Source organism: Bactrocera oleae, chromosome 3, assembly GCF_042242935.1.
Source record: "Bactrocera oleae isolate idBacOlea1 chromosome 3, idBacOlea1, whole genome shotgun sequence".
NCBI classification, from domain to species: domain Eukaryota; kingdom Metazoa; phylum Arthropoda; class Insecta; order Diptera; family Tephritidae; genus Bactrocera; species Bactrocera oleae.
The window spans coordinates 56,429,190-56,444,095 of NC_091537.1; the positions used below are offsets into that span (position 1 = coordinate 56,429,190).

General features: G+C 32.8%; 1 protein-coding gene across 5 annotated transcripts in view; it reads left to right on the forward strand.

The window, feature by feature from the left end:
• Positions 1–14,906, forward strand: part of LOC106623728 (insulin receptor substrate 1) — an 82,129-nt gene that overhangs the window by 28,197 nt on the left and 39,026 nt on the right. The window lies entirely within an intron of this gene.

Below are 14,906 nucleotides of genomic sequence, written 5' to 3' on the forward strand. Positions count from 1 at the left end.
CATCAAATATTTGAAAACCGAACAGAAGAGTGTGAAGAAGGAGGCCCCTTAGTAGCAGACGCAAAAAGGACGACGAAGGATAAAAACGTCAGCCGCTTCACCAAAATGATGATTCTACTACTGTAAGTTCAAGATATATAATAATTTCAATATAATATATATAAATATAAATAATTAATTTTAAACATTTGTGAGTAATTTCTACTTTAAATATTATATCTAAATATAAAACGAGGGTCGTACACCCTATAATAAAAAATATTCAAGCTGCGATTCACCACCTACGGGGGAACCCTCCAGCTTATAACAAAAAAAAAAACTCTGCGATCCACCACCTACGGGGGAACCCTCCAGCTTATAACAAAAAAAAAAACTCTGCGATCCACTAAAAAAAGGACCCTCCAGAGATTATTTACAAATAAATATATACTTATAAACAAAGACTTGTACAATCTATAATACAAAAAAAAAAAAGTCAAAAGAAATTAATTTTATTGAAGTTAAATAAGAATAAAAATTGGTTTTTATAACATTAAATCAAAATTACTTACCCCCATAATATGATTAGACCTTCATTGCTAAGCAATAACCCTACACCCACTCAAACAACCACCCCTAACCATGTTTCCCAAGTAACACCCGAATTAAATAATTTAATAAAAAACATGGTCACTCAAATTCTTTAGACAGACGTACAAAACATAATTCAATCCTTTTTTTAACAATAATCCAAATCAAAACATTACAGACCAGACAATAGATGAAAGATTTAGAAATGACATGAGTGAAATGGACAAAATTCCCAACGTGGTACGTTCATTCAGAGAGTTTTCAGGGAACGCTTCAGAATTCAGTTCCTGAAAAAAAAGCGTAGAACGTATCCTTAGGATATATGAACTTACGAAGGGAACGCCCCGATATTTTGGTATACTAAATGTTATTAGAAACAAGATAATAGGGAAAGCAGACATAGCTCTAGAATCGTATAACAAACCCCTGGACGGCAATATCTTGTTGCCTAACAATCCACTATGCTGACAAACGAGACATAGGTGCATTAGAATACCAAATGTCCTGTCTTGTACAAGGTAGATTATTCATCAACGAATTCTATCAAAAAGTATATTCCCACCTATCCTTAGATCTTAACAAAATAGGATGCATGGAGGTAGGAAAAGAAGCAGTACATCTACTGACAGAAAACTATCGTGCTAAAGCACTAGATACCTTTATTAGAAGACTCTGAGACTTTTTTAAATTAGAGAACCAAAAAGTCTTTCCGAAGCCATACACCTTTGTTTGAAACTCGAAAATCAGAGTTTCAGAGCACAATATGCCAATAACCAAAAATACAATTTACCACCACTCTCTCGACAACAACCATTCGTTCAATCAAAATATTTCCAACCAGAATATATCCAAACAACAAACCAAAAATTCTTCCAAACTAATTTCCATCCCGAACTAGCTCACATTCCACCACCAAATCAAAATTTCAATCCTTACATCCATTTTCAAAATAACAATTTATTCAACCAACAACAACAAAGATCCCCTCCTCCAAGACCACCAAAACCTCCTCAGCCAATGGATGTAGATGTTAGCTTAAGAACGAACGCTATAAACTATACAAACCGACACGATTACAATCCTTCCGATACAACACATAGGTATGAGAATGAACCATTCCTAGATCTGACGTTGATGTACATTTTTTAGGTTAAATAGCTCTTCGTTGCCTTATTTCAAATACAAAACGAAGAGCGGACAAATTTTAAAAATATTAGTAGACACAGGCTTCAATAAAAATGATATCCAATCAGGTTTAGTACCGAATCCTAAAAGAAATGATAACCATTCTTATGCAAATTTTGTTGGCGATAAAATAAAAATTACCCATCACACTTTTTTAAATTTATTTAATATAGAAGAATGCAAATTAAAACTCTTAAAATCAGCTCTTTCAACCTTTCATGCAATACTTGGAAACGAAGTGCATGCAATACTAGTCTAAAAGAATTATCAGCAGTAATACATACTAGAGAAAATTTTATGGTTGTAGCAAATAGACGTTAAATTCAGCTCCACCAATATAAGGCTCAAGAAGTTAATTCAATCCAAATCCGTGATGAGCATATGAATGTTTCAGAAAAGAGCGAAAATAAAGAACTTATACAAAAACACAAAAACTTATTTTCAGACCTTACGAAAAATTAACTTATACAACAAAAGTAGTAGCAGAAATCAGAACAAATTCAGACACACCTATTTACTCAAAATCTTACCCATATCTTATTAGTTTAAAGCAAGAAGTAGAAAAACAAATAAATTACTAAAGGACGGTATTATTAGGAAATACAGATCACATACAAAAAGACGACGCATCAGGCGAAAAGAAATTCAGACTGGTTCTTGATTACAGAAAACTAAATACGATTACTATTGCAGACAGATATCCCATATATCTGATAATAGATAAACGAAGTACTGTCACAATTAGGGGAAAATCGAGTATTTTCAGTAATCGATTTAAAAAGTGGTTTCCATCAAATTTCACTTAAAGAATCTGACGTGGAGAAAACAGCTTTTTCTGTGAACAACGGAAAATATGAGTTCACTACCATTTGTACTAAAAAATGTCCCAACCATATTTCAAAGGACATTAGACGATAAACTCAGACAACACATTGGAAAAATATGTTATGTTTATATAGAAGATATAAAAATATTTTGCAAATACGCAAAATCACACTCAGAACATATTGACAGAATTTTTGGATACACTCCGTAAAGCTAATACGAAAGTTCAAGCAGACAAATGCGAATTCTATAAAGATCAAGTAGAATTCTTAGGATTTATAATTTCATCTGCTGAAATTTCCACAAACCCATCTAAAGTGAATGAATATTCAATTAACAGAAGAATCTAAAGAAGCATTCGACAAAATTAAATTAATTAAATTTACTTTTATTTCTAAAACCTTAAACAGAACAGAAGAAAACTATGCAGTTAACGAAAAAGAAATGCTCGCCATAATCTGGGCTCTCAATTCTCTTAGAAATTATCTGTATGGTCAAGCAAAAATTATAATACATACTGATCATCAACCTCTGCACTTGGTATCAAAAATAAAAATTCAAAACTAAAGCGATGGAAATCAATTTTAGAAGAATATAACTTTGAATTAAAATATAAACCTGGAAAATCCAACATAGTAGCAGATGCACTCTCTAAACCATTTCAAATAAACTTATTATCAGTAACCACAAACTCAGATGACAGCTCATCTCATAATCTAATTCCCTCAGTAGAAGCCCCAATAAATGTTTTCAAAAACCAAATCTTACGATTAATACAGAAGTCTTATTAGCAATTTTAAAAAGACGACTCAACCCTTCAGTAGTAAATGGAATATTGGCTTCAGAAGAAAAAATCGGCAGAATTCAAGAAATTTACCCAATACATTTTAGTAATTACAAAGTTTGACACACACAAACAAAAGGTAAAGACCTAGAATCGAATGAAGAACATGAAAACCAAATATTAATAGAAAGAGCTCACCGAAATGCAATAGAAAATAAAAAACAAATTTTAGAAAAATTTTATTTTCCAATAATGTTACGAAAAATCAAATTAATAGTTAAACAATGCGGCATTGGCGCAGTAAATGAATACGCTTGACACCCTACAAGTAATAATCCAGATATTCACGCAACCTCAATTCCAAAATATCCAGGACAAATAGTGCATATAAATATATACATAGCCGATAAAAATTTAATATTAACAGCAGTTGACAAATTTTCGAAATGCGCACAAGCAAAATTAATAGAATCAAGATCTTCAGAAGATATACGAGAACCACTTAGGCAAATCATTTTAAATTTTGGAGTACCGCAGAATATTATAATAGACAACAAAAAATCTTTAAATGTAAACTCAATAATTTTTATGTTAAAATATTAACTTAGGATTAGTATGTATAGAATACTTCCACACACCAGCACAGTTAATGGATAAGTTGAACGTTTCCACTACACTTTATCAGAAATAATAAGATGTTTAAAATTAAAGAATATAGAGAGATCCTTTCCAGAACTTCTAGAGAGAGCAGTTTACGAATACAATTATTCAATATATTCAACTACAGGACAAAAACCTGTCGAATAATTTTTTGGACGAAGAATATATTCCAACCCTGAGCAATATGAAAAAGCAAGACAAAATAATATACAGAGACTGAGATAGAAACAGGAACAAGATTTAACTCTTCACAATAAAAACAGAAAACCATTTAAAAACTATAACATTGGACAAACAATTTATATCAAAATTAATAAAAGATACGGCATTAAACTGACTTCAAAATATAAAAAAGAAATAGTAAAGTAAAATCATAACTCCACAGTTACAACACAATCCGGCAAAATAAAAAAACAAAAAAAAAATCATCTCCTTTTTAGATATTTTGCTGCGGTAACAACAGCAAATGACCAAATTCTAGACTACAGTTTTTCCCAATTAATAACAATAGACATCGGTCCAGCAAAATTTCAAACAGGAAATTTTAACATTATTCATATTATATAGACAGAACAGTACGAAAATAAAATGAGTACTCTTGAAACAATAGTAATGGAAAAATTAATGGCGCACCCTCTTCATCCTATTCTATCATCCCTGCTAAATCAATCCAAAACCTACTTAAATTTAATTAAAATAAATAAAATTACAACAGAGATCACTAGATTTTATAGGTACCGCGTGGAAATGGATAGCAGGAAATCCTGACCATAACGACTATAAGATCTTAAGTAACAAAATGAATAATGTTTTAGAAAATAATAACCAACAAGTTATTATAAATAAATTAATGAATAACAAAATAAATGAATTAATTAATATAACAAATAAATTAACAAAAACAATTGCAGAAGACAAAAAGGTCGAATATGACTTAGTTTTAACCATCAAATTCAAATTAGAAATTAGAAATGAAGAATTAACCAAAACGGCTTACGCAATTTATTGGGCCAAAGTCAATATAGTAAATGCATTTATATTATCAGATAAAGAAATTAATATAACAAAAAAATTTATAGAAAATGAAAATATACCATTTTTTAATGTAGACGAAGCGTTAGAATTCGCTGAAGTCAAATTAGCAGCAAACGAAAATTGTTTAATTTATATAATAAGTTTACCGACAACGGGAATTAAAGAATGTAGGTCTTCAAAAATATAACCAATAAAGAAAAACGAAATAATAAATAAAATAATGTTTAAATTAGAATTATTATGTCCAAACAAAGTTTATGGCATATATACCAATTGTAAATCATATAAGAGCATATCTATTTCCTCTACAAACGCAGTAAAGGATTTATCAGATGACGCATGTATCACACATTTATTAAATAGTAAAACGGAAAATTGTGCGAAAATTAATGAACATATAAAATCGGTCGAAGAAATTTCAAACGACTTCATATTTTTATACTCTCGCAACCTGTTGCTACAGAGTATAATAGTTTTGTTCACCTAACGGTTGTTTGTATCACATAAAACTAATCGAGTTAGATATAGGGTTATATATATATAAATAATCAGGATGAAGAGACGAGTAGAAATCCGGGTGACTGTCTGTCCGTCCGTCCGTCCGTCCGTCTGTCCGTCCGTGCAAGCTCTAACTTGAGTAAAAATTGAGATATCTTTATGAAACTTGGTAGACATGTTTCTTGGTACCGTGAGACGGTTGGTATTGCAGATGGGCGTAATCGGACCACTGCCACGCCCACAAAACGCCATTAATCAAAAACAAATAACTTGCCATAACTAAGCTCCGCAATAAGATACAAGACTGTTATTTGGTACACAGGATCACATTAGGGAGGGGCATCTGCAGTTAAAACTTTTTTTTTTTTAAAGTGGGCGTGGTCCCGCCTCTAATAGGTTTACTGTGCATATCTCCTAAACCGGTAATGCTATAATAACAAAATTCACTAGAAGCAAATGTTTTTAGCACTTCTATTGACGGTGTGAAAATAGTTGAAATCGGGTGGCAACTCCGCCCACTCCCCATATAACGGTACTGTTAAAAACTACTAAAAGCGCGATAAATCAAGCACTAAACACGTCAGAGACATTAAATTTTATCTCTGGGATGGTATGAGATGGTTTTATAGGAACCGCGTTCAAAATTAGACAGTGGGCGTGGCACAGCCCACTTTTAGGTGAAAACCCATATCTTGAGATCTGCTTAACCGATTTCAACCAAATTCGGTGGATAACGTTCTTTTCATGTTTCTATGTCATACTGCGATAGGCGAAATCGGACTAGAACCACACCTACTTCCCATATAACACCATTTTAAATTCCATCTGATTCTTTCACTTTCCACTATGCAAATCAGGCAACAATGACTGTATCGGGATAAAACTTTGCGTGAATAATGCGCTTAAAGTATGCCACCTTGTGGCCAAAAATTGTCTAAATCGAACCAAAACTGTTTAAGCCCCTAAGTACTAAATATGTGGACCCCAGTGCCTATAGTTGACCTTCTACCGAAAATATCAGTTAATCCACAAAGAAATCTCAGAGAGTATAAAATGTTCGGTTACACCCGAACTTAGCCCTTCCTTACTTGTTTTAAATCAATTTAATGATTTAATATAAATGATGATGAAAATGATAATGAAAGTTTAATGGTAAATGGCACATATTTAATTAAATATCATAATGCTAGCTTAGAAATAGATGGAATATTGTACAACTCCAACATAATAACAGAAAAAAAGCCATTAACAGCAATATTACAGGCACTATCTAAATATAATAATTTAGAAGAAATATTTTCATTAGAATCAATAAAAAACTTTCAAACGATCGAATCTATACATTTGAATCTATTAAGAAAACAAAATAATGTATTTTTCTCAATAAATATATTATCCATTTTTGTAATATTAATTCTAATAATATTAAGGTTTAAAAATGAAACTTAGAAATAATTCTGATGTAACTGAAACCAATGCAAATGAAATTGGTATTTAAAATTCGTCAAGATTATTTGTAAGAGCGTCGAACGAGGACGTTAGAATTTAAGGTGGGAGGAGTTAGCACCAAATAAGCTATCTATCCCTAATAACACGAAATTCTCAAATTAGATATAAAGTGCAAAATGACTCTTCACCTGAAGGCCATATTGCATGCGCAATCGGAAAGTGCTGACCAAACACTTGTTTCCTGTGGGAACGGAATGTCAACCGTTCCCCATAAACAACAGGGGCAGCGCTGCTTTAGAAGTTAAGTTTAATGTTTATCTCATGGTAACTACGTTTTCTTGTTCATATTTTTATGAACATCCTGTCAGGGGCCAAAGTTGTGTTGTTTTAATATAACTCGCCTATTATTGTAATTTTTTAATTATGTCTAACTGGAAGTTCAAATGACAGATCTTTTTAATTCTGCGTTTTTCTGATTGATGTCTGTGAGTAAATACTTGTTCAAATTCTTCGCATTCGTGTATTTTGTCGGGTTTTATTCTTTTTCATCGAATGGTAGTGTTCTCTTGGTTTTTCGTTTCCTTTTTTGTGTTTTAACATACTCCACTTCACTGCTAGGTGGTTGTTGTGGGCGTTTTGTTAGTGGACGTTCCATACGTTTCTTCTCCTTGACTTTTGGGTCTAGTGTTACTGCGGCCGTTGATTTGCCTTTACTTCGTTTACCACCAGCACCACGTCAAGAACGATTCTTTTTGGTACCAGAATCAGAATTATCGGCTGTTATATCACCATCGTTGGAGACTTTAAGTTCCCCAAAATGCCATTGAATTTTATCTGCTTCTAATATGGCAGCTACTGTTGAGTTTTTCTTGATTGCCTTTTTTTCAGAATTACCCAAATCTTCTGTTTGCTTACAATATCAGCTTCAATATTTTTGACTTTAGTTGCATCGGTATAAGTTTTCTCCATGCAAATTTTTAGGCATGCATTACCATCTGCTATATCTGTTAGAATTGTGGTGTCTTCTATTTCCAATACTTGTAGTATACCATCCTTCTTAAATATGCCTTTTTCTAGTATGTCAGGATATACGGCATATACAGCAATAACGACGTTGTTGTTGTTGTAGCGGCAGAATTCGGGTCCGTTCTGGTTACTTAGATTGTCGTGGGAACGGTCAATAACGCCGTCGATTCAATCCAACTTATTGAAGTTGGAATCAGCTAAGGTATAGTTTTTCCACTGTTCTATATCCCATTTAAATGTTTTGTCTGACATTGTATACTGTGTCGCTAGGGATCTCGGCTTGATTTCAAAGTTTATTTTGAATTTGGATACTCCCACTTGTGGTATTTCCTAAGCCTTGTAGTTCAGTTACTTCTCTTCTTTTTAGTAAATGAAGTATTTAAGCTACGGATTTTTTTGTGATCCTTGTTCGATTAGAGCATGCAATGTCACGTACTCACGTACTCTCCATTTGCTGTCTTCATTCTTATTTGAGCTGCTGTTAGAATTATTGCCGTTTCCGAATTTTTCATCATTCATTGAAGGATTTTTTTGCGACATTTTCCTCACTTGTTCTTTTACCTTTTTGGAATTTATTATAATGCAGTAAATTATGATACTTCTTTCACACTTATTAAATTTTTTCTAATTATAACAATTGCTTTCATATATATGGTCAAGGCAAATATAGCATAGCTTGTTAAAAAGAATCTCCAACGATTCATCGTAATCAATATCTGGAATTTTTTGCATTCATAATTCCTACGAACTTTGCAAAATACACACGTTTTTGTGCAGCTATATAAAATGTCCATTTAGCTGTTTTTCTGTCTCGCATGACTTCGAGAGCTTGATATTGGTATTCGAGAAAACGGAAAATATCATCTAGGCTTTGCACATTTTTTTATTTTTATGGCTGGTTCATCGTTTAAATTTCAATTCAGTCCTTTTAATGCATAAATGCACTCCTTGTTGGTATACAAAAGCTGCTTCACGCTTGCTGCACTTTTTATACCCTGAACAGGGTATATTAAGTTTGCCACGAAGTTTGTAACACCCAGAAGGAAACGTCGGAGACCCTATAAAATATATACATAAATGATCAGCATGATGAGCTGAGTTGATTTAGCCATGTCCGTCTGTCTGTCTGTCCGTCTGTCCCTCAGTTTTTATGCTATCGATCTGAAATTTTTCACTTGTCCTTTTCTAACAAAGAAGCTGCTCATTTGTGGGAACGGCCGATATCGGACCACTATAGCATATAGCTGCCATACAAACTGAACAATCGGAATCAAGTGCTTGTATGGGAAACTCTTTCATTTGACGAGGTATCTTCACGAAATTTGGCATGTATTATTATTTAAAGCATTAATCTAATCTCCGAAGAAATTGTATAGATCGGATGACTATAGCATATAGCTGCCATACAAACTGAACAATCGGAAGGAAGTGCTTGTATGGAAAACTCTTTTATTTGACGAGGTATCTTCACAAAATTTGGCATGTATTATTATATAAAGCATTAATCTAATCTCCGAAGAAATTGTATAGATCGGATGACTGTAGCATATAACTGCCATATTAACTGAACGATCGGAGTAAAGTGCTTGCATGGAAAATTTTTTTATTTGACGAGGTATCTTCACGAAATTAGGCACGAGTTATTGCTTAAGGCAACAAATTATTCTCCACAGAAATTGGTCAGATCAGATCACTATATCATATAGCTGCCATACAAATTGAACGTTCGGAATCAAGTTCTTGTAAGGGGCCTTTGTATTTGTGGAGGTCATTATAGCTTCGGCGCAACCGAAGTTAACGTTTTTTCTTGTTACATTTACTTTTGGCTTATCAAGAAGTCTGTCTACATGTGCTGTAAATTGTAGCCTTATATTCTCGTATCTTTCCTGGAAAATTTGCCAAGCAGCTAAATAATTCGATTCCGTTACTGGTAGATGTTGAATTAATCTACCAGTTCTCCACCTAACGATGTCTTCAATCGGAACATCTTTGCTACTTCAGTAAAGTGCTTCGAATTATGCACTAAACTTTTAAAAAGTCGCTGATGACCATTGTTTCATCTTCATAAAATTTTGGAATTTTAATTTTCTGTAGGTTTATATTTGTTTGTTCTTCTTTTATTTTTTCCAGGAAATTTACATATTGTATTTTAACTTAAATTTCTCCATTTGTTCTTCGATTAAGTCTTTATTAATGACTTTTAAATAGATATTACGAATTTTTATGCGAAGTATTTATGTACATATATACTGTATATATGGTACATATGTATGTATATTTGTAAATGTGGATAGTCTTTGCTATTCCGGCTCAATTTATATTTAATTTGGTCAGCTCTTTTTTAGGCTTCGAAGGACCAATGTTCCAGACCTTACTTTAAAAAGGTTTGTAACGTGAGAACTCAAATTTGAATCTGAATTTTTTTTTGTATGTTCTTACTTATATACATTTTCTAAATTAAGTGATTAACTACGTATATATATATATTTTTGTGTGCTCGTCTACATATGTGTAAATATGTATTCCGTTTTTATTGTATACTTCAGATTCCAATGCATGGGTCTTTTACAATTATCTAGGTGCAGTTGTATTTAGTGTACACATGTTTTATATGCATATTGTTTAATTGTCATGCAATATAGGGTTGTTTTTAAGATAGTAGTCTGGTAACTTGGTTAGGAAAAATCGACTTTTTGTTTTTCAAAATATTAATAAAAATCAATATATGTTAAGAATACACTGTAAAAATTTTAGAACGAAAATCGAAATATTGACGAAGTTATAGCACCTATACGTAAGCGTCTCGTAGTAGTACGCACTGTTATTACATAACATATTTAATCTGTTGTTGAAACTTTAAACCGGGGTCGGCCCGGATGATAAAAAGTTTTCTGCCCAATCGGTTGGATAGAAATTGGAGTATGTTATTATACTCATCAATAGGTTTCGCAGGAATGAAAATCTTTTTGTTTTTATTGCTAACTTTCCATTTTACAGCCCGATTTCTACTTTAAAAGATGTTACTTTTTTCGAAATCAACCATTTATTTAATTTTCAACGAAATTATTTAGTCCTAATGAAACCAGGATTACAAGCTTTTCTATTTCAGATGTCCTCAAGCGACTAAATAACCGGGTCCAGCCACATCATTTTTTTTTTGTTGAGGCGCTCACTTTAGTGCTACGAAACAAAAAATTAAAAAAAAAAAATTTTAAATAATATATTTGTACACTCTGACACACTATTTATTATATGTTACAAAATGAAACTGATTTAATTTTATTTTTTCCAAAAAAAGCATTAAAAAAATGCAAGTTACCAGACTACTACCTTAAGTGTACAACTCAATACATTTGCATGTCTGTATATTATCTATCTTACGAGATATGAATTTATTTTTGTGTGTACACATTTAGTTTACAATTCTATGTGCATCGTAAAAACATATTTATGTATGTATTTTTTTATACACTGTAAATTATGTGTTTCGTTCGCACTGAGGTTTTTATATTCAGTATCAGTAGGTTATGGTGCGATTTTTACCATTATTAGCATGGAGGTGCCATACGATGGAGGCACTACCTGTGTAAAGTCTTATTTCGATATCTTCATTCAAGTTAAAAAATAAAAGTAAAATTGTGTAATAATATAGGAAATATATAATTTTCTACTGTAAAATAAAGTGTTTAAAGTAATGCTATTTACCAAATTTGATTATAATTTGTCGTTTTGTTGATGAGATATAAGGTTTCGTCAAAATATAGGCGGTGACACACCCAAATCGCCAATCCCGAAAGAACGAAAAAATCCGAAAAAAAATTTAAGTAAAACAAGTAAGGAAGGGCTAAGTTCGGAAGTAACCGAACATTTTATACTCTCGCAAAGTCAAATGTTATACTCGTTTTAGATTTCTTTGTGGATCTTGCCGCCTTGTTTTCGGTAAAAAGTCAACTATAGGCACTGGGGTCCCCATATTCAGTACCTAGGGGCGTGAACAGTTTTGTTTAATTTAAATAATTTTCGGTCACAAGGTGGCATACTTTAAACGTATTATTCACGCAAAGTTTTACGCCGATATAATCATTGTTGCTTGATTTGCATACTGGAAAGTAAAAAAATCAGATGAATTTAAAATGATGTTATATGGGAAGTAAGCGTGGATGTAATCCGCTTTCGCCCATTTTTAATAATAACCCAACGATTACCCTCCTCCCGCCCAACCGACGCGAGGGGCGCAATCCGCATACGTGCGGAATCAGCCGAGTCAGAAAAGGCAAGAGAGTTTTTAAATGTTGAGATCTAAAACTGCTTAGCTACAGAAACAAAAATTTCAACAGCTAAGATCTAAAGTAACAATATAATAAATTGTTACATTTTCATTTATTAAGAGAAAACAATAAAGTCTTTTTAATTTTGAAAAGTGAGTCAGATAAGTCAAATGTGCTGGAATGAGAATTAAAATCATGACATATACGGCGGAATGGCTCGTTTAGTTCAAAATTTGATCTACAGGATTTTAGCAGTAAAGGTCTAAACTGCCTCGAAAGGCGAACCGGGATATTAAATTTAATTTCAGACAGGAGAAAAGAACTGCAAACAGTTCCATTCAAAAGTTTCACTAAGAATGTTATGCCAAGCATTTCCCTACGACTAGAAAGTGTAGGTAGATTAATAAGTTTTAAACGACTAGTGTATGGAGGTAGACTTACCCTAGCATCCCATCGGAAATGCGCTAAGGCGAAAAGTAAAAATTGTTTTTGAACCGACTCTAACTTGTCAGAATGGATTTGGTAGTTAGGGTTCCATACCACAGAGCCATATTCCAATATAGGTCTAACCAAAGTTGTATAAAGTGTTTTAGTAATATACGGATCTCTAAATTCTTTAGACCAACGTTTAACAAAACTGAGGACAGCCTTTGCTTTCAAGACCATGGTATCAATATGAAGACTGAAATTAAGCTTAGGGTCAATATTAACTCCCAAATCAACATAGTTTAAAACTTGCTCTAGAATATGGTGTTTTATTACATAAGAAGAGGGGTGCACAGATCTACGGGAAAAGCACATCATCTTACATTTATTGAGATCCAATGGCAAATCATTTCTATCACACCATGCAGCCAAATTGTTTAAGTCTGTTTGCAACAGACACCTTTCCTCAGTTGAAGTGTATGATTTAAAAAGCTTTACATCGTCAGCGTATAATAAAATTTTTGAGAATTCTATTACTGAAGAGATATCGTTAATAAGCAACAAGAACAGAATCGGGCCAAGATGACTACCTTGCGGAACACCAGAAGAAACATTAATTGTAATATCACTCGTTGTGTTCTACTATAAAGATAGGAAGATACCCATTGAAGGAATCTTGGCTGAAAGCCCAGCAGATCAAGTTTATGTATGAGAATCGAGATATTTACTTTATCGAAAGCTTTGCTAAAGTCTGTGTATATAACATCCGTATGCTTATGTTCCCTAAAACCCAATGATACATGGTTTACAAATTCAAGTAAGTTTGTTATAGTCGAATTCCCTTTACGAAATCCATGCTGAGATGAGGAAATTAACGGAGAAATCGAAAAGGTTATATGGTCAGTGATGATAGCTTCAAAAAGTTTAGGTATAACTTATAGTTTTGCGATACCTCTATAGTTTTCAATGTTGGATCTAAATCCACTTTTATGCAAAGGGATTATAAATGACTGTTTCCATATTGAAGGAAATATACCGTGTTTAAGAGAGGAATTAAATATCCTTGTCAAAGGCAAGTAAATATATTTGGCACTATTTTTTAAGAAGCATGAGGGTATCATGTCTGAGCCATAACTAAAAGATGGTTTTAACTTATTTAAATTAAAAAGGACGTCTGACGGACGTTTGAAATTCGCTGTTTAAAATCTTATTATCAAAAATGTTTCGTACTATAACAACAACAATATGAGAAGAATATTATGTATCGAATTTGGTTGAAATCGGTTAAGCAGATCCCAAGATATGGATTTTCACCTAAAAGTGGGCGGTGCCACGTCCACTATCTAATTTTGAACGTGGTTCCTATAAAATCATCTTATGCCATCCCAGAGATAAAATGTAATGTCTCTGGCTTGTTTAGTGCTTGATTTATCGCGCATTTAGTAGTTTTTAACAGTACCGTTATATGAGGAGTGGGCGGGGTTGTCACCCAATTTCACCCATTTTCACACCGTTGATAGAGATGCTAAAAACATTTGTCCCCAGTGAATTTTGTTATTATAGCTATAACAGTGGTATAAGAGATATGCACATTAAACTTATTAGGGCGTACCAAGAAACATGTGTACCAAGTTTCATAAAGATATCTCAATTTTTACTCAAGTTACAGCTTGCACAGACGGGCGGACGGACGGATAGACGGACAGATAGTCAATCGGATTTCAACTCGTCTCTTCATCGTGATCATTTATATATATATAACTCTATATCTAACTCGATTAGTTTTAGGTGATACAAACAACCGTTAGGGGAACAAAACTATTATACTCTGTAGCAACAAGTGGCGAGAGTATAAAAATAGGGGTAAGTACCGCGTGGCCGCAGGTGAATCTGAACAGAGTCAAGTGAATATATTTTTTAGATAAACTGTAGTTTTTTGAAGATATTGGGTAAAATCCGTCCATGAATTACCCCAGCTGCTTATGTCTGTCGTTTAAAAATTTTCGTTATTCTAATTGACTTTATGCCGAATGTATTTGTTAATGTGCGAGTTACCTGAAAAAATTGGGTTCATTCAGGTTATATCGGTAAAGATTTTATATTTTAGTGAAATTAAATGGACTTGTTTTCATGACAACAATGTGGTTTACTCTCTGGCTGACTTTTCTATTATATACCCT